General features: G+C 35.7%; 1 long non-coding RNA gene across 8 annotated transcripts in view; it reads right to left on the bottom strand.

Annotated features, from left to right (window-relative positions):
* LOC110311497 overlaps positions 1-12,292 on the bottom strand; it is a 458,615-nt gene that overhangs the window by 87,282 nt on the left and 359,041 nt on the right. For all 8 annotated transcript variants that reach the window (XR_003835132.1, XR_003835133.1, XR_003835131.1 and 5 more), the window contains one exon: positions 5,834-5,894. This is a non-coding gene — a long non-coding RNA (uncharacterized LOC110311497). The remainder of the gene's footprint in view (positions 1-5,833; positions 5,895-12,292) is intronic.

Genomic DNA, 12,292 nt, shown 5'->3' with positions numbered 1-12,292 from the left:
AGTCCCTTTGGGCACTGTGATTATTAATGAAACTCAAGAGTAATTGCTGTGGGAATGAAAGGTGTACAAAGACCTTGGGGAATCAAAACAGAAACAGTCTCTTTGTGAATCAGAAAATGTTTTGTGAATGAGCATGATAGTATCTTGTTATAAAAGTAGCTGTGCTGTTCATGCTGTAGAGATTAAAGTACAAAACAAAAAATTTGAGGGCATGCCACTCATTTCTCATTCAGACATTTCACATCTCTACCCAAGGTGTCTCTTAGGAAAAAAGCAGGGTTCAGTCACCCCATATCAGTACTATATGGTATTGCAGAGAAGTGCAGCATGGGTTTAAGGCTCAGAATATCAGACCCTGTATCCTATCCCTTGGGGAATTTCCTCTGCTCATGAGTTTTTTTGCTAATTGGAAGTAAGAAGAACTAAATGGTTATTTACAGAAAAATGACTCACTTATTCTAATAGCTCAGTTTATGCGCTGCTGGATTATTTTCAGAAGGGCTCATGCTGAGTAGTTTATGTGATTCCCTTACAGTTCTTCTGGCTAATTTAGTTCACAGTACTATGAACTCACAATATTATGAACTGAGTTATGGTTTTTCCACCTAAGGTTCAACCTCTTGCTTAGGAAACTCTCCATTTTACATCAATGTCATGTGCTATAAAGAATGTAATGTAAATCAGAGGTGACACGAGAAGGGGCAATGTGTGCTTTAAATATTATCAAAGTGTATTTACCAAATGAATTAAATTAACCACTCTAAATGTAAACATATTTAATCACCACAAAAATATATAGCAGTAAAGTATGATTCATTAACAACTGGATGATTTTTGTTGTAGATGATCCTTCATCTGATACAAATTGTACAATCCTTACCATACAGTAAACCCTGCTACCTAAGGAAATGAGCCAATTTGAATGGTTGGCCCTATGTGACCCAATGTCTATCCTCAACATGCATTATGATTTTTCCTTCAATTTTAGGATCCAGTTTACCTGTTTCTAACTCATATCACCAATGGTCCTAGACGTTGCTATGTTTCAAATTAATCTTGTCAACTTATATATTGATATTTGCTATTGATTTTTATTGAGAAACATATAGTAATTTTAGCAGCCCTAGAGATGACTTGGAAAAATACATCATGTTCAAAGGCAAAAATATAGCTATCAAATGTAGCTTTCTCACCACACGGAGTTTTAAAATGCTTCTTCTCTGATGCTATGTCCCTTGCTCTCCAGAATTTCTACTCTTTCTCTATAACCAGTGTAATGACTTATAGTTTCATCTTCCTTAGGCTTCTTTCCTAGCTGTCTATAATTTCAGTTCCCTTTAGAAAGTACATGGACAAGATTATAATTCTACAATCTGATACAGTAGTTACTTTAGTGTGTGTATGTGTGTGCATGTGTGTGTGGGGGGGGTGGGGGGGGGTGGGTGCTCTTCAGGTGCTCACAGAGACCAGAAGAGGGTATTAAATCTCTTATAGATAGAGTTACAGGTGTTGCTAACTACCCATGTGGGTGCTGGAAACTAACCTCAGGTCCTCTGGGACCTTCATAATGTCTGAGCCATCTTTCTATCTGCCTCTTACAATATTTTATAGCTTACTATTAAGGTACATGTCATAGTTAGCTATTGTAGTAGAATTAACTCTTCTACATTGAACGGAAATCAGGACTTCCCTTGTGATAGTATGTATTTCATTCTTACATTGTGTGTATCATGTGATTATAAGATATATTCCATGATTTATTGAGATAATTGTAGTGGTAAATTAAAGATTTTAATGTCAAAAGCTACTTAATATTGAGGTGAAAATAATCTATGCAAGATGAAATCACTAACATTTTGTAACACTGGAACACACTAACATGGACTGCAAAGAAATAAGTGTTCTAGAAAGTCTCATTTACTTTTATTACGTGCTAAGATAATATGCCTTTCCTTTAAATAAAAATGTTTCCAAATTTTAAAATTGTGTTTTACATCCTTTTGTAATCATTATATTTCATAACCTGTTTGTGGAGCTCACAGCATAAAAAAAAATCAGTTATTTGAGAAATAAAGATTATAGAAGAGAAGAAAACCACATAAAATGTAAAAATCTGAGTTTTAAAATTATTAGAGACTTTTAAAGCAACCTATAGTTGAAATTGCTATTAAAAGAAAAACACATTATCTGGAAAAAAAGATATTTAAATGGTTAACATAGATATGCATTATTTAAAACTAGAAACTATAATGAAGTAAGTAGTAACTTCATTCTACTCTTTACTCCAGAGAGAAGGTATTCCCAAATTTTAAATTGTATATATAGAATAAATCAAAACAGTAAAAAAAAATCAATATTTTACTGACTCAGAAAGAGTCTGGAACTGAAGGTTATAAAAATTTAATTGGGTCAATAAAGGAATTTCAAATTTAAAAAATCTTAACAGAGTGAAATCTTATAGCCCATTTATTGATCCTGTAAAGATTTACTGTTTAAGATGTATAAGTACTAAAAGAATACAATAAAAAATAAGACATGTACTTTGCCCTCAAGGGGCTTACAGTCTAGTATGGAAAATATAAGTAAACATATCTATAGGTATAACATAAGATAGAAAGTGATGGGTCATGAGAAATCTCAGACAATATGTGATGAAATTTATTAACATTTAAACATCTTTCTGTAGTGTCTAAGTATGAAATAAAAAAGGACCAATAATTTATTTGAAAATGCCAAATTTTGTGATTCCATTGATGAAAGAAACCAAAGTTTCAATATTAATGCAACTTAATTCACTATCCACTTGTTCTTTAGAATGGTAAACACAAAATAACAACCCGTGAGAAATAGCATTGTGTCATTGTTTACAAGTAGACACAAGCAAAATCCTAACCATCAGGTCTGGAATGATCAGGTAATGCATTAAGGCCTCATGGACTCATGACACATTACTTTCTTGAACAGAAATTGACTCAGTCAGATTAAAGAGATGGAGAATTCCTCGATGGCTCAAGTGTGCTCCAAGGAAAGCTAGAAGGTTGTACAGTTAACTCCCAGGATGTGACTCTAAACCATACAACCTACTACCTCAACCCGGATGCACACAGCTTCCAGTGTTGCTTCAAACTCCTTATCATATCTTCAGTCCGCTCCTCCAAATATGGCGGCCAAACACCTAAGGGCTTGGCAAGGTTGTAGATAGAATATTCTAGCAGTTGACAAATCAACTTCCATTGTAGCTTACAGGACTACCCTAATCTGGTGGGTTTACAGTAGAGGTCACATGAAGCATCTTCTAACATCTCCTGGACTACACTTCCATTAGCAGTGAGCAAATTTAAAAGTAGCATAATGTCTTGATTTTGAAGAGAAACTGGCTCAACTGTAACATAACAATCTAGTTATAGACTTTACTATGTTGTTGAAATAGTTAAGACACATGAACCATCAAGAAAAAGTGTGCCAAAGTTTCTTGACAACAGCTATGCAGATTTTGCTCAAAGCCAGCTATTTAAAAACACCAACCTTTTGAAAGCAGTTTATTGCACTTGTATTTAGCCTTGAATGGCTCTGCTACAAATCCTTCCAGAAAGTCAACAATTAAAACTTGCCTTGTAAGACATGAGAGGATTAATAGATCCATGAAGAACAATGGAAATGCTATTGTTCCGAGGCTATGTAGAGGACTGGAGTGTGAGCAGGAGTGTACTGAGATGTGAGTGAGCAACACTTACATAGTGCTTTGTCAGATCACCACACTGCCACAGACCCATAGAAACGAGCTTGCGCGGTCCACTTCACCACAAGATCGGATCTACGGGTTTATGTCAATGGGCATCGTCTCACAGGGACCTTTTACTAACGTAGCATTTGTTCTGAATATCTAACAGAAGAAGTAGGGGATAAAAATAAAATTAATATCTTAGTGTAAATATTTTAAAGGCTGGACTCTCAGAATGCATATTCCCAGTAAAGGTCTTCAGAAATACACTGACTTAAATATAGGGTTACAAGCATGAGGATTAAAAAGTAGTTTTCAAATCCTTCCGTCCTTCCTTCCTTCCTTCCTTCCTTCCTTCCTTCCTTCCTTCCTTCCTTCCTTCCTTCCTTCCTCCCTCTCTCCCTCCGTCCCTCCCTCCCTTCTTCCTTTCTTCCTTTTCTTTCTTTCCTTCCTTCCTCCCTCCCTCCCTCCTTTTCTTTTCTTTTCTTTTCTTTTCTTTTCTTTCTTTTCTTTTCTTTTCTTTTCTTTCTTTCTTTCTTTCTTTCTGCTGTCTGTCTTTCTTTCTTTCTTTCTTTCTTTCTTTCTTTCTTTCTTTCTTTCTTTCTTTTCTTTCTGTCTTTCTTTCTTCCTTCCTTTCTTCTTTTCTTACTTCTTTCTTTTCTTTTCTTTTTGATTTTTTTCTTTTTTAAAGATTGCTTATGTTTTTAATTGTGAGTATTTTAACATTGTTGTTAAAATGTCCTAATTGAGAACCTAATATATACGAATTATACTGTTGTGAGGCACAGATATAGTATGATAAGTCTACCACTAAAAAGGAAGTTATTAAATTGTATATGCACTAGAGTGATTGTATTTATTCACATAAAACTCATTTAATGATTTTTTGAGATTTAGTCACATTATAGCTTTTGTAAACAAATGAGGTCTTGTTGACTAGGTAAAGAACACAAAACCCACAAATTCTAGATGTACAGACATGTGTCTACAGTGGGGATGAAATTAAACTTTTACAGCAATGAGGAAAAGATATGGTATCAAAAAACCCTAAAATCAATGACATGATCAGTGTTATTCCTGCTATTCTGGAATATTTGTATTTGCTTATATCACACCAAAGAGCATACATTCCCTTTCAACAAAACACATTTAAATCTATTTCCCAAGAACTATATACTTTCAACAAAATATACAGTTATATATAATTCCTCTGTTCAACAGGTTGAAATGAAATAAATGATTCTTAATTCTGTCAGCTACTGCACTGTAAGAAAGCAAGCCAGTGAGCACACACGAAGCCAGTTACATGTACATTTTTACGATTCTAAGCTCATCTGAAGCAAAATTATAAGTTGTACAATCGTTAATCATTGCACTCATATCTAAAATGATTTAGCTTTTCTTAATTATATCTTCATTGTGAAAAATAATACTGCATAGTAATTACTTCATGATTTGGCATGTTTTGAAATAAATAAGAATAGAATGTATTTTCTCCAGTTTAATACAGATAATTTGGCCTACACAAATTTTCACCATTATTTATTTTCAAATCATTCTCCTACTTATTAAAACTGTAGTAAATAATCAACAATCATGCATCCAATTGTAGTAAAAGTATTTCCTTATATATTTATACATTTCATGTTTTAAAAAATGAAAGAGGAAACACTGGCTGTCGCTTTTATTACTACAAAATATACTTTGACTTTATTGTCTTACTAGATATATGGAAAAGATTAAAAAAAAAACTATGAGCTTATACTTTTCTATCAGATTTTTGCTTCCTTTTATAATGTATAACCACTGAGAACATGTTTTCCTTTTCATTAAATAGCTTCCTATTCAACCATCTTGTACCTGAATTGTATAAATCAACATACACATATGTCCTCAGAATGATGGACACTGGGCATTGATCACAAAACCAAACAAAAGGTTGACAAAGGCAAGTAATACTGTAAACTCTTGAAGGAAAACCATCAGTGAAAATCCCAAATAGGTAGCTTCATAAAGGGAAGGACCATTTCTTATACCAAACACAGACATAATCATTTCCTCTTTAATATTCTAAGATTAATTACACTCTACATTTGTGCCTTTTCGTTTTACCTGAGATGATTTTCTCCTGTGGTCATTCTCTTCTCTTCTCATATGCACTTTAAGTGTTCCCCTAAAACAACCACAAAAAGAAAAATATCAGACAACTGCCACCTACAGGGATCATCTCTGTAGATTGGGAGCAAAGGAAGGAGGTGGCCGGGAAGACAGGACAATGTCAAAATGGGGGAAAGCCTTAAAAGTCTATTCCTTAAGGCTTGGCAGGGTCTGAGGGCCCCACCCCAGGATACTCATATGACACAGAAATACTTTCACAGCTACATGTTCATTCTGGTTGGTGTTACTTTCCCGGGAACAGTTCTCAAAGTGAAAGGACGTGTCTCTTACGGAAGCGAATGGGTTCTTCACAATGAAGGGGTGAAAGCTGAAAAGAGCTCTGGATTTGGCATGGAGCTTAATAAGATAATTAAGAGTGTGGAGATTAATGGCTCCTAAAATAACATTCAAAATAATGTTTTTTAAACTAAAGAATCATGAAACATGAAAACAGGTTTATCAATATTAATTAAGCCTTTGGAAGTTGGCTTTCTAATAACAAAGGAGGAAGAAGAGCTATTCTGCAAATAATTAGTGAATAATAACCGATAAAGTCAATAAAACATTGCTTCAAATATTATCTTTATATTAGGTCTGGGTAACTGTTAATCCTTTCACAATATAACAAAAAAGAAGACAGAATTAACCAGCTGTATAATATTTCTCTTTGTTTCTCCTTGATGTTTATGATATCATAAAATATAATTTTAAAAATCATAACAATTATGCTAAAATTTTCTTTTCATAGCTAGTATTATCATGCCAGTTCTTAGTATGAACATTGTAATCTTCATTGATACACATATCTCAAAGCATTTTTTTCTTTTTAGAGATTTTCTTGCACGTTTAGAAACATTTTTAGTAAAGAAATTTTTAAAAGGGGCATATCATCTAATCCTCTACCACTAAAATAGGAAAAGCTGAATTTTGTTACAAGACGTTGAACTTGCTCAGCAATTTCCTTCTACAAATAGAGAAAATAATTAGAATGCAATGTGTTCACCTGCCGAGCCAAAGCAACTCTGAACTTGAAGCAAGTTTGTACAGACTTTCCCCACCGCAACAGTGAAGGGCAACTTTCAACGCTTCCCAACTGCTCTAGGGCAAATTCTTTTTCCTTGTATTTTTAGAAGTAGAATTATTAAGGAACAAGCTATTTTTTACTTTGCAACGGAGAATCCGCTCTGTTTATTCCCATCTCTCCTCTACTGCAACCGGCGTAAAGAGAAATTTTATTTAGCATTATATGGATGCATTTTTGAAGCAAGATCTCTTTTTAGAACTTCGAGAAGTTTCTTCTTTTGCATTTAAAATTAGGAGTCACAGAAAAGGTTTTACTTTCCTTACTACTACTGATTCCCAAGCCCGTTTCTCCACAAAATATATTACTGGACACAAAAATCAGAGATAACATACACTACTGTCTGCCTAAAACTTCTGTGAACAACCAAAGCAGGAGCTTATGCCTATAGAAAGTTTTCTTTTTCCAGTTTAGTGTCTATGCTAATCACGATTAGAGTAAGAAAGCAAAAGAAAAAAGTGTAAAGTGGGTAATGAGTTAATAAGAACAAATTGAAACTGCAAGGAGTCTGATTTATGGAATAGAAAGCATAAAAAGAAACAAAAAAAGTTATACCTGATATGAAAGTGCGGGTTCACCAAGTGCAATGTACTGCTCTTAGGCCATTGTTTTTTGAAATAATAACAAAAGTAAATAAATAAAATAAAGAAGGGTCATAGATTTGTGTTGCCTTCCAAGCTGCTTAACGAAGCCCGATGTTTCAGGAGTTAGACAAACCAAAGTTTGCTTTTTTGGGTTTGTCTCGGTTTGCATTTTTGGTTTGTTTTTGTTTTCATGCAGGCATTCCGCATCATTATCAGTATTTTTCAGCACTCTGGCGAATACTGAGACGCTCAGGGTTTTTGTTTGGTTTGCTTTTTTGTTGTTGTTGTTGTTTTGTTTTGTTTTTCTGTTTCTTCTGGGCTCCCAGTATTTCTCAGAGAAGGAGGTCCAGAGGGCTTGTCTTCATTCTCTTCCTTCTCCATATTCCAGGCACAAAGCACTGCGCAGAATCTGTACCAATCGTTGCCACCGACTGGCAGCAGAATGGTAGAAGGTGGGAGAGCCCCGGAATCCTTCCAGGCTGTGCTGACTTGAGAAACGAGGACTGCACACGTTCGTCTCCCGAACCGAAGGGGTGAAAAGGCTGGGTGCCAGTTTGCTACTCGGCTGCAATGATCTCATGCTCACTGCTCTGTCGTCCTGTTCGACCAGTTCAAATGCCTGTTCATTATAAACCAAATACATACATACATAAATAACCCAACTACTTGAATTCTTCGGCAACCAAAAAAAGAAAAAGAAAAAAAAAAAAAAGGTATTAACATAAAAATTAAAAAACAAAACAAAACAGCAGTCAGGAAAGGTAAAAAAGAAAAAAAGAAAAGAAAAAAAGCACATACAATTTAGGATTCACTTGTTATGCCTCAATATTCTGTTATTATTTTCCTTTTCTCTCTCTCTTTAGAGATAAGCAGCCGAATTTATCAGGCGTGAAAGGGACAGCCTCCTGGTGGCCTGCCAAAAGACCAGAATAAAGACGAGGTTGTGCTTCAAAGCTCAGTTGCTTGCTGAGACTGGCTAAAGTCAAGTCTTAAGATCCACCATTTTTCTGATCCTTGCTAGAAAAGAAGAAAAAAGTCAGGGCCGTTTGCTGCTTCCAAGTCTCCGTTGGCACCATCACAAAATCTCAGTCGTCAGGTCACATGATTCTCTGCCAAATGTAGAGTGAGCGCATTCCCATCAACCATTCTGCTGATACTGCGAAGGCAGCTATTGTCTCGTTTAGACCCAAAGTTCAGCCCACTCTTCATTGAATTAGCTGAAAAACGCATCACCTTTGGGGGCTGGGAGTCATGGAAACGTCTACCTGGCAAGCTGCCCACTTTTTCTGCCCATCAACCAGAGATGGGATTGTGCTGCTTAACGCAGTCATGACTTGGAATGTGAAGAGTCGTCCAAAGTGAATCTCATTCTTACAACGCCTGTTTCATTTGCACAGAAAACTCTGGCTCATAGGAGAGAGGGAGAGGGAGGGGAGGGGGAGAAGGAGAGAAGGAGGGAGAGGGAGGGAGGGAGGGAGAGAGAGAGGAAGGCAGAGAGAGAGAGAGAGAGAGAGAGAGAGAGAGAGAGAGAGAGAGAGAGAGAGAGAGAGAGAGAGCTTTCCTACAAAAAAATTAGCAAATAAAGCTCTGAACGTGCTTACTTTGCAACTTTGTTTCTCAACGCACCCAAATGGTTCTCAAACCGGAAGACTGAGTGCCCTGCCCTGCGAGGTTTCGTCATTAAAGGCATATCTGTTTTCTTTTTTTTTTTTTGTAAACGCAATAAGCCTAGCACATTTGTTTTATTCTCCCACTTTAAGACTTTGAAACAAAACCAAACCTCCCAGTTTTCCTTTTTGCATTTTTATTACTTTCTGATTTTTATCTAGCACCAATTTTGTGCTACATGGCCACAATATCCACTAGCAACAGAGATGCATTATTGCTACCATCTCCAACAAAGTGGTCCCTTGAGAGGATGGGGGTGTCTCTTCCAGCAGGCAAACCCCTGCAATTGGGTCTTGTGATAATCTCCATCACTACCTAGCACAGCTGCTATGCAAGTTTGCGGAGATTGACACATGTGAGAAGTGTTCTTTCTGTTCTCTGACTGGCTGCGGGTTGCCTGTGTGGCATGAAAGATGCCTTTGAAAGATTCAGGGAGCATATCAACAGCTCTTAGGCAATAAAATGAACGGCTTCCCCCTCCCTGGTGAATTTCCATTCTAGCATGCAATGAGATTTTTCCCATGTACAAACATTTCCATACTTCCTAATAAGAGTGGAGTGAATTCAATCTTTAAATATTCCCTTAAGCAGAATGTCAAGCCAAGGAGCAAAGCAAGCATCGTTAACATTTAAGCCAAAGATTCAGAGGACAATGCAGAAGACCTACATTTTCATACATGATTGAAAAATTTGTAGTGATTGTATACTAAAGTCACTTATGTTTGTAGTAAGTCTAGAATTATGTTCACTGCCAAATCTGAGTAATGGATCCACGTCCCTCTCCAGGAATGCACATATATTGAATATTATTTGACAGTTAAAACACGACTTGCCTAAACATTATTTGTGAAAGTCAGAACTCGGAAACGTCCCATCAATGGATTTAAAGGTTATTATCTTATTCACGAGGTCACTTTAGGAGCAGTGAGGGGTGAATATCACATGCCCATGGGAAACATCATGGAATCCGGCCTGTCTGTAATTGAAAACTGTACACAGTTCTACACAGTAGAACTTGACCTTAAACATGTGCTGAAGTTTGCAATTGCTTTTCTCCTAGACTGAAAAATCCTGGGCAACGTTTTCTAGAGTCTTAACCACAGCACTAAAGAGTGTTGGGTAGAGAGAATTGTACAATGCATATTTAAAGCCCCTGTATGTTCAGGATGCACAAAATAGGTGACAGACATAGAATGAGAAGTGTAAATTTGTAGTGAACTGTTCAGTTATGCAGCAATTAAGCACTAGTGTTTGATAGGTTTTACACTGGGTATAGGGGACTAGCCATATAATGAAACTCTTTATGAAACAAGCAGGAAGATATTGAAGAACAGAAGGGAAATGCATATTAAACATGAATTACCGATGGAAGTGTTTCATCGATCTGAATTATTCCCTTTCAGTAAAAACTCATTAATTAGTTTTTCACAATTTTACGTTTAACTTCCATAAATTAACTGATATAAAAGTTGCATGGTGGCCTCGCAATTCCAAATGAAAGAAACAAAGAAAAAGAAAGAAGCAAACTTTTGTGTTTAGGAGCATGGAATAAATATTTTTATTTAAATCTTCTATTAAATACCACCAATATATCCCAAAGAATATGTATAAGACAGATAGAAGGAGACTGTGACATACTGAGAGACTATGGAGAGAAGCTGGGGACTCAGTCTGAGCACTGGCATGCCCATAATTCCCTTCACCTTTGCTTTGGCTGGAGTTTGTTGGTTTGTTTGTTTGTTTTCAACTTTTTGGTTTTTGTTTGTTTTTCAGTCATGGGATCAGAAGAACAGTGGCCCACAGGGACAGTAATTATTAGAACAATGCTGTTTTAATTTTTCTTTCCAGGTTGTTTTTTTCAAGACAGGGTTTCTCTGTGTAGCCCTGGCTATCCTGACACTCACTGTATAGGCCAAGCTGGCCTGGAACTCAGAGATCTGTTTGCCTCTGCCTCCCGGGGTCTGGGTTTAAAGCCATACACCCCCATTCCCCAGGAAGGAAATTGCCATTTTCTATAGCCAAATACCACAGAAGGAACTGTAGCTGAATTCTAACCTATACTTAAAAATATCAGCTTGAAAGCCAAAATGCTGCCCAGATAAAATAGAGTCCAGATGTTCTTTCCCCAACATCACTGGAATAGTATAAGACAAGTCTAAAGGAGAGTTAATGAAGGTGGCTTGGAGGGAGGGGAAACAAATGAAAACAAATGTAATCATACAAACACACACACACACTCACGCGTGCATATACACTCAAAAAGATGCCATGGGAGAATGCATTAGTTGTAGGCTAATACAATCTGGAGTTAAAAAAAAATATAGATATAGATATAGATATAGGTATAGATGATATAGATATAGATATAGATATAGATTAGATATAGATATAGATAGATACAGATAGATACAGATAGATACAGATAGATATAGATAGATAGAAAAATGATAAAAAAGAAATTAAAGAGTTAAAATAGTTTTAAAGTTTCTAATAAATATATCTTTGAAATATAGAAAAGAGGTAAATTAAATTAAAAAAAAGCCTAGAAAACAAACCTCAGAACATTAACAACTGAAATAACACAAGGAGTGATACATTTGTTTAAATATCTATTAATTTTAAAACAATATTTTGCTGTGGAGTTTAAGTTGTTCACAAATTCCTAGTCTTCCTGTCCCTATCTTCTGACTAGTGGTGTTTCAAGAGTGAGGTGGGTTTTGGATTTTTATTTGTTTATTTGTTAGTTAGTTGGGTTTTTTTTGTTTTTTTGTTTGTTTGTTTGTTTGTTTGTTGCTACAATACTCTCAAAATACACATCCATTGACAGAAAATTAGAGTGCTATTTCTAAGTACTTTAGTAGTACAATATGTGTTTAAGTAACCCATGGGTTACAGAGGACGTGGTAAGCAAGACAAACAAGAAGAAACCATAAAATAAATATCCAGTGGAAAAAAGACAGCATTTTCAACAAATAGTGCTGGCACAACTGGCAGTTATCATGTAGAAAAATGCGAATTGATCCATTTCTATCTCCTTGTACTAAGGTCAAATCTAAGTGGATTAAGGAACTCCACATAAAA

The sequence above is a fragment of the Mus caroli genome, chromosome 16 (assembly GCF_900094665.2).
Source record: "Mus caroli chromosome 16, CAROLI_EIJ_v1.1, whole genome shotgun sequence".
Lineage (NCBI taxonomy): Eukaryota > Metazoa > Chordata > Mammalia > Rodentia > Muridae > Mus > Mus caroli.
This window is presented reverse-complemented; position numbering and strand designations above follow the sequence as displayed.